Source organism: Pteropus medius, unplaced genomic scaffold, assembly GCF_902729225.1.
Source record: "Pteropus medius unplaced genomic scaffold, Ma_sr-lr_union100, whole genome shotgun sequence".
Lineage (NCBI taxonomy): Eukaryota > Metazoa > Chordata > Mammalia > Chiroptera > Pteropodidae > Pteropus > Pteropus medius.
In genome coordinates this window covers 25,826,347-25,832,346 of record NW_024349803.1, presented here as the reverse complement: position 1 = coordinate 25,832,346, position 6,000 = coordinate 25,826,347, and the positions used below count along the sequence as shown (strand labels likewise).

Here is a 6,000-nt window from a genome sequence, read left to right as displayed (position 1 = left end):
AAGAAGACAAGCAGCTTGATAACATGTCGGGCAGGGGATGGAAGAAGGCCTGTGAGTGCAGACACACCCGAGAAGGCTCGCTGGCCCTCCTGTCCCTGTCTGCGAGGCCGGAGCCCTGAGGAGCCGCCGCTGCAGACAGCCGCCACTGGAAACACTGCCACACCGAGCCGGGCGGAGGGTGTGAAGCCCTCGACCCCTCGGACGTTGCTGCCGGGACATCAAACTTCACAGTCTCTTCGGGAAACGGTTTGGCAGTGTCTTGAAGCGACCTGCCTCCTGTTGGCCCTCAAGCCGGTCATCAGTGTTTGCCTGGGAGAAATGGGGGTGGAAGCTCTCGTGTCCTAAAGCGGGCCCGCAGGGGTGAGCAGGTCCTGCTGCGAGGCGTTGGCGGGTGTCCGATGAAGTTTCAACGCACAGATCACGGTGCCAGCAGACCCTGCAACAAAGTCACGAATGGCTTTCCGTTTTCTTTGCATTTAATAAAGCAAAAACCTAAAGAACAAAGCATCGAAGATGCTGGGGGAAAGATGGAGAAAGCAGCCAGCTTGGGGAGTTTAGATAGAATGACCATGAATTGACGGAATTGAAAATCCGTGGTCAATAATAATTCATATCCCAGGTCTCTTCAAAGCGCTCTGGTGCTTGAATAAAACACATGCATGTAGCAAGTCAAAGGTTGACACGAATCTTGTTCCGTGCCGTTCTTTTTGGGCACAGTGCTGGAATAGAATATCTTCTGCCACATTTCGTGACACTAATTTTTTCAAAAAGGAAATGCATTCTCTTTGTTCTCTTTTAGACTCCAATAAACCTAATAATGGAAGCGAACACATTCTAAGAATTATAAATGTTGACATTCATTAAACTTTAAGGGAAAGAGGATAATATATATGATTGAACTATTTGCATATTCATAGAGACAGTTTGCATTCAACAAACAATTCAGATTTGATCAAAGATACTCAGATTTTTTTCCATTAGACTTCAGTGTAATCCTATAAACTAGCTCTTTAAGCATAGACCCTGGGATATTCTAACCATGACGGGACGTGTGTGTACACGCACGTGTATACATGAGCGTGTATGTTTTAAGAAGTTACTGATGGAAAAGAAGTACAGATCCCAGTAACAAAACCCCAGGAGGAAACTAGGAGTTTTTATAAAATGCTGCACCCGGTGCTGTGACAAATCCAATAATGGCAGAGAGATGAGGGGCCATAAAGTCTCCCTTTAACTTATGATTGGAGAAGCGCCTGCTCAGGTGAGCTACAGAAACCTCAGGCTCAGGGTGAGCGTGCGAATGCCATACCGTGAAAGAAAGCCTTCTAGAAAACAAGCGCTCTTGCATCTTCTAACTTGCTGAGAATTATTGGCTTGTATCAAAATGGTTTTACACAGTATTTAAAAGATTAAACAACTCCTTTCTCCCTTACCGAGCCTTGAAGCGCAATTTTTTTTTAAAATTTAACGAGCAGTTTATTCTAATAAGTGAATGTGTTAGGGCTCTCTCATTTATTCTTGGTTGTTCAAACTGTGTTTACCTATTTATAAAATAGAGCAAATCAGATATTCATGCGCACTTTACTATTCTCCTCTGGCACCTGGCTTTACAAAGTGAGGTCTGAATTTCCAGCATTTTGATGGCTCTTCAATAAATGGATGTAAGGGATTCAATTTGTTTTATTCGCCATCTGTGCATGCCTGGAAGTTAACTGCATGAGAATCCTCTTGAACTCTTGAATTGTCTGAGTTCGGGTGTAACTTTGTAACTATACAAAATTGTTACAAAACACACATGGCTTTAATATTGAAACCAATGATATCGAGGCTACCATTAAGAGCAGCCATTTATGAGGCAAGACACCCATTATTTCCTACGAAAATCTCTTTAAGTGGACCATCACAGCGAGTGTTTCCACAGTTTAAAGAGATGAAAAGGTGAACCCGTCCAGCCAAGCTGAATGCGAGCTCGCCGAGAGGTGGCTCGAGCAGGCAGATTTGCCAGGCCGCCCTGATGGTGCCCGCTGAGGACTTCCTGTAAGTGGATCACCAAGAAGTGGGCATGAGCGTGTTTTAGTGTGCTCAGAACTCAGGGGGTTTGGCTCCAGGTTTATACAGCGATTCCAGAGTGTTCTTTTACCCTCAAGTGAAAGCAGTAAAGTAAGAAAGAAAAGGGTCCAAGAAAACTCGTATTTTCCATTTGTCTGTGTCAGATTCCGCAAGCAGATTTAAATCGTGGTTCCTTTTATGTTACATTGCTGTCCCTCCCTTCTGCATACTCGTCTACTTATTGGCGTAGGATCCCCGAGTAGAAAGTCTGAAGCATGATGTGTCTCCCAACATGCATATAGTGACATAACTCACTGCTGGTCTTGCCTCATGGATTTGGTCACTGAATCTTTTTACAGAGGGGCCTTGAGAAGTGAAATTATCCATCCTGCGTTGATAAAAGCTTTATTCAAAAGTAGCTCTTCAATTTTTGAATGTGTTGTTTATTGTCAGTTATTGGTCAAAAATGTGGATCATTTGTATCTTTAATGAAATCATTTAAGTGTGCAGAAGCCAGCTCCTGCTAGGGAAACCCTGGCTCACGGTGAGTTCCTCTCCCAGATGAGTTCTTCTCCTGGGCTGTGCCGTGGAATCGCCCCAGGAACTTGTTTTGAAGGGTGACTCTTCCCGGGTCAAATCCCATGGGTTCTGGGACCGCGGGCGTGGTGCATGCCAGCCCTCATCTGCTCAGCGGGCTCCTTGGCACCGCAGGCATGCGGATGGCTGGAGACCCGGCTGTCTGACGTAAAGGGGCGTCTTGTGTCCCCCTGGCTCTTACACACACCGTTATTTTCCCTGGTCAAAGAAGGGGCAAGCCTGTGCTCTAATATTGGGAGTTCGAGGCCCTTCTAGAGTTAAGTAGGCCCTTGGGGGAAATGAAACTAAATAAAACGAAAATCATTTTCCTTAAGACTGACCTCTTGTTCTTTATCTCCCTAATAAGGTTCCAGTTATATGTGTTAGTCACTTACTCACCCAAGTGTTTTGCAATATGTGTGTTCTTATTATTTTACGTTGACAACTATAAATATTTCATATTTTAATGAGCTGTTTCAAGCATAGAGAAACATATAGGATGTAAAGAAACAAATTCTGGACATCTAGACAAACTATGACCTGATGAGTCCAAATGTCAGAAAAGTGCTGGCTATGAAATTATGTTGTGGGAAAAATATAGTAACATTTTCACACTGGTCTGCATCATTATTTTAATTAGAAATTTCTTGTTGAACATAAGTTACAGCAAAGTAAAATACTACATAGAACATAATTCTTTATGTAATACACGGTAATTTTTTTAAAAAAAATCGTTTCCCAACTATTTTTTTCAAAAATTGTCAATCCTATAGAAATGTTGAAATAACATAACGTGTGTGTGCTTTCTCTGGGTTTCTGGTGGTTAACCGGCCCCCTCTGCAGGTTGGTCTGTCTACCCGGACACACTTTTTTTTTCTGCTAAACCATAAGAAAACCCTAAGTTTGCAAGAGTTAAGACTCTTATCTCTAAATGCTCTCATTTAGAATCTTAAGGAAAAGACATTTCCCTTTATGGCTGCCATACCATTATCACACCTAAAAAATAGCGTTAATTTAATATCTTCTGATATAAGTAATTTACATTTTTCCCAATTGTCCCCAGTGGTTTTTATAGCTATTTCTTTTTTAAATTCAATTCCAATTCACTCAAGTGTCGTGCATGGATTTTTAAAATGTCTTTTATTCTCTTTTGAGAATGATTCCCTTGCTGCTTTTGTTAACTTTTCATGACATTCCAGCCTCTAAGTCCAAGCTCGTTTTTATTTTTTCATTGTTATCGTTGTCATTATTTTGTGGAATGTTTGTCATTCTGAATTTTCTAGTCAGTTTCTCATGATTTGTGTTCAGTTAAAGATTCTCATCTAATACGTGGAGCGGCTCTTAAGAGTTGACTGTCGCATCTGTCAGGAGGCAGGCTGCGTCCTGCAGGGCACTGTTGACGCCGCCAGCCTGGCGAGGGCGGGACCGTCAGCCTTCGCAGGGCCGGAGCCGCTGTGCTCCGTGATGAGGGCCCCCTGGTGGGTGCAGCGCCCCGCGGGCCGGTCCGGGACGCCCTGCCCTGGCCCCCGCTGCCCGCTGCCCGGCCGGACGCGCCGTCGCCGCGCCCTTGCCGTCCTCTGATGTCACACGCGCTTTTTCCTTTGACGCGAACGTGGCCCCCGAGGGGCCCGCAGAGCATTTCAGAGACGTGTCCCCGCGCCCAGCGTCACGCCGCGCGGACCTGCAGCCCGGCGTGGAGACCGGGAAACTGCCGCTGGCGCCACCACGGCGCGGTCGGGCAGGCGCCGTGCCCGCTGGGCGTGCGTGCGCGCGCGCGCGCAGCCTGAGTGACGTCATCACGCGCGTACTGCTCCAGACGCCGCCTCAGGCAGGACCGTCGGCTGAGCCTCTGCTGGCTCCTTTCTGATGGCGCATCGGGTGTCGCACGCGCCTCGGCTGTCCTGCCCCTGGGCCGTCGTCTCTCTGTACCGCCGCACCGTGGCGTTTCAGCTCTTCTGCAGGTGGACGCCTACAGCTTACTCCTGGGTCGGCTCATTCACTGTGTGACTGTTCGTAAGGATCGTGCATAGGTCAACACCTCACTTTTATTGATGGTTAGCATCCTGTGCATATGACATAATTACTAAACATTCACCCATTGGAGGACATAAGAATAAGTATGGCGAATACAACTTCTGTCAACATTCATGTACAAGTTTTTGCGAGAAAACGAGTTTTCATTTCTCTGTAAAAAATGTCCAAGTGCGCAATCGCTTGGTTGTGTGTGCTAAGTCTATTTCGATTTTTAAAAGAACCGCCGCAGTACTTTGCGTAGCGGCTGCCCCGTTTCACGTTTGCCCTGCGATGTGTGATTGATCCAGTTTCTTCTCATCCGTGTGGGCATTTGGTATTATCAGTATTTTTATTTTCGATATTCTGATAGTGGTGTGGCGGCAGCTCAATGTGGTTTTACACTGCATTTTCCTCATAGCCAAAGATGTTGATCATCTTTTTACATGTGTGCTTGCCTTCTGTAGAACTTCAGTGAAATGCCTGTTCATGGATTTTGGCCATTTTTAACTTTTTTTAAATGTTGAATTTTGAGAGTCCTTTACATATTTGAGATATTAATCCTTTGTCAATTATATGATTTTCAAATATATTCTCTGGGTATATAACTTATATTTTCATCTTCTTAACAGGATCTTTCACAAAGGAAAAGTTTTTAATTTTGATGAGGTCCAGCTTGCCAATTTTTCCTTTTATGGATCATGCTTTTGGTGTCAAGTCTAAGAAGCCTTTTCCTGGCACTATATCCTAATGATTTCTTATGTTTTTTCTAGACTTTTATAGTTTTGCATCTTAAATTTAGCTTCACGTTTAAGTTTACATATCAAGTTAATGTTTGTATAATAGTCTACGGTCATGCCACCCTGAGCACGCCTGATCTCCTCTGACCTCAGAAACTAAGCAAGGTCGGGCCTGGTTAGTACTTGCATGGGAGACCACCCAGGAAGACCAGCTGCTGTAGGCGTTTAAAAAAAAGGTTTGTGTAAATGTTTGTATAAGATAGAGGATTAGACTGACGACCCCCTCTGCCCCCGTGGATGTTGGATTGTTTCTGCATTGTTTGTTGAAAGCCACTATTGATTTGCTTTTGCTCCTCGTAAAACCAATTTCACATATTTGGACGGCCCACTTTCTGGATTCTCTCTTTTGTCCCGTGGTCTGCGTGTCTGTCCCTCTATGAATGTCCTTCTGTGGATTCTGTAGCACTATGGAAAGACAACGTTCGTAGAGTAATTCTTCTCACTATTTTTTCTGTCAAGATTTTCAGTTGTCCTTACTGCATCCCTTCACATATGAATTTATAGAAGAAACTTTTGTATTCACAAAATCTTTGCTGAAATGTTGATAGAAATTGCATTAAACCAG

The 6,000-nt window shown here is 44.4% G+C and overlaps 1 pseudogene; it reads left to right on the top strand.

Annotated features, from left to right (window-relative positions):
* The first annotated feature begins 5,480 nt into the window (after positions 1–5,480).
* Positions 5,481–5,599, top strand: LOC120582567 (uncharacterized; annotated as a pseudogene).
* Positions 5,600–6,000: the final 401 nt, after the last annotated feature.